We start from the raw sequence: 2615 nt of genomic DNA on the forward strand, positions 1-2615 counted from the left end.
CATCAATATCAGTTCATTCTACATAGTCAGGAAACTCTCAATCAGATGTAACATACCACCAGTGATAAAACACTCAGAGTATGACTGTCAAAGATATTCTATTGTTAGAATCATGTTACTAGCATCATAATAGTATTACTTGGTTGTTTAGAAAAATACTATTCATTGTCCAGAATTATCATCTTTTAGAAATTTCAGTGCACTTTGTTTTCTCCAAGGAGTGACTTCTGCATGAAATGAATTCTAGAATAGAGCCTAATATCCCATGAATGGCTTGAAAGTGACTCATTAAGTGTTAAGTGACAATTAATTCATTTTCATCATTCAATTCATCTCGACTTTGGTTAGGCATATAAACCACCTGAGGTGCAGCTGTTCAAATTCATGTGTTATGTCTGCATATAAAATAACTGCAGGAAATAATAACCTGTTCTTACACTCTATAGGAGTAAGAGTGCACTGCACTTGGCAGATACTTGGTAAACAGTTCTGAATAAATGAACGGAGTTGTTAAATTTCTCACTATTGCTTATTTTTGGGGAAGTGCATAGCTCTATTTTTTTTTTTCAGATTTACTTTCATGTTATCAAAATATCTGCTGGCATTTAACAACTATTGCTAAAATATTCTTCCATTAAGTGCACATGATGTATTTAGAGTAAGTACTATCTTTAAGTATTTTCCATAACTGCAAGAAGCTTAGATTATTGCTGTCTTTAGCTATGGGGAAAATAATTTCTAAATTCCAATAGCTTTAGCATCTAAAACTTTCCCTGATATGACTTCAAGTTTCTGTGTCACCCAGTGGATAGACAGAGCAGGGGTCCTGATTATTTTGAGAGAATGTGATCTTTTTAAAAGATCATCAAAGAAGTTTTTGTGACCATTCTACAGAACTAAGGTGGGCCTCCACCCCAAATTTGATTTCAATATCCAGACTGCTAATGCCATACACATACTCTAAGGGTATGAAAAAGTTGATTGTTAAATATAATGAGGTTTTCTGGGAGACTAAGGCGGGCTTCCCAAGCAGACATGGAAATTACTTGAGAAAGGGGAGAAAGGGTTTTTTGTTGTGATTAGGGAGTACAGCTGGGATGAGGGTACCTGGGTGATTTGAACCTTCCACAGTGCCAATAGCGGGAGCACCTGGGCTTTTCTTAATTGCTTGTCCAAATGTGGGAAGAAGAAGAGGAATAGGTGAGGCTTATATCTGGCACCAGCAAAATATCAAAAATAGAATCAATCTCTTTATTATCATAGTCATCATGGAGGAAAATAAGAATTGTATGGGGAAAAAATGTAACCTTTCAAGTTAGTATTATTTTGAATGATGTATTTCATGGGGAAGTGAGAAAATCATTACTTTTGCAGTATTTAAGGCCTCAAAGGTTTTAATTGGCCCCAGGCCACAATTTATCTTTGTAATCTTTTTTTCCCATTATTCCTCTGTTGGAACCAACCCTGTAGCAACATGAAATTAGGAGTCCAACTCTCCAGCCCTGCATCTTCGCTCACACTCTTCTCTCATCCTGGAAGCCTCTTTCCTTCTCATGTACAGGCCCAAGTGTTTGACATTCTTCACGTCTAATGAAAGATTTTTGAGCCTTTTTTTCTAGCTCTGCCTCTTACAAAGTCCCACAGCTCTTTCTCTCCCGTTTCATGTAGTACGAGTCATTGTCTAGCTAATCACTAAACGTGTTTAAATACCAGACTCCAAGTGAATGATTGATTTTTATATCTTTGTCATAGGATATCAGCTCTAAGAGGGCAGGAACTTTGTTTTGCATATTGTTTCTTATTTATCAATTGGAATATTGCCTGACAAAGTAGATTCTCATTAGGTTTTTTTTTCTTTTTTTTGGTAAATGAATAGTGGACATTCAAGTGCTTGTTGAATATATGAAAGTTAAAATCATAATACTTGTATGATTCAAACTTGTATTAATTTTATAAATTGTTGTTTTGTGCATTGCTTAAATAAAAGGAAAACACATATGTATTAGAGAGCTAAGTAATTAAACTAGTGGGGTTGGCATTTGAAACAAGTTAAGGGGAAGTACTGGATCAGGCATTACCAATTAGGCATTTCTGATATGGCTTTGTGATAAAGGATATCACATTTTTCAAAACTGTGACAGACTTTGAAACAGGGGGTATTAAATAAAGATTATTGTAAAGATCTTTGATAACCGTGGACATTTTGTTTTCCTTTTTCCTGCTTTTGAGGCTATGCTAGCTAGTCTTCTTTTATCATAGCTGTAGGCAAAATTGGCAGATTCTAAGAGACTGAATTCTTAGGCTGTGCATGAACTTTCTTTGGCCATACCTGAGAGTGTAGGAGTTATTTGAGGCCAATTTAAGACAGGTTATAAAACAAGAAGTGAATTCAATTACTGACCCTTTTAAAAATATAGCAATATGGGAGGGGTCAGCCTAATTGAAGGAGATATTGGGAGGTCATGCATAGCAAGAGGAAAGAGAAATCAGGAGTGAATACTTCGGAAGAAGTTTTTACCTCAGTGTTGAGGGCTTACTCTTCTATGGATATGTACTGCTCAAATTAAGGGTGTCAAAATCCAATCTCAGAAATTGGATAAACTGGCTATTAATTT

This window comes from Orycteropus afer, unplaced genomic scaffold (genome assembly GCF_000298275.1).
Source record: "Orycteropus afer afer isolate SDZICR_OR568_19922 unplaced genomic scaffold, OryAfe1.0 scaffold00109, whole genome shotgun sequence".
NCBI lineage: Eukaryota > Metazoa > Chordata > Mammalia > Tubulidentata > Orycteropodidae > Orycteropus > Orycteropus afer.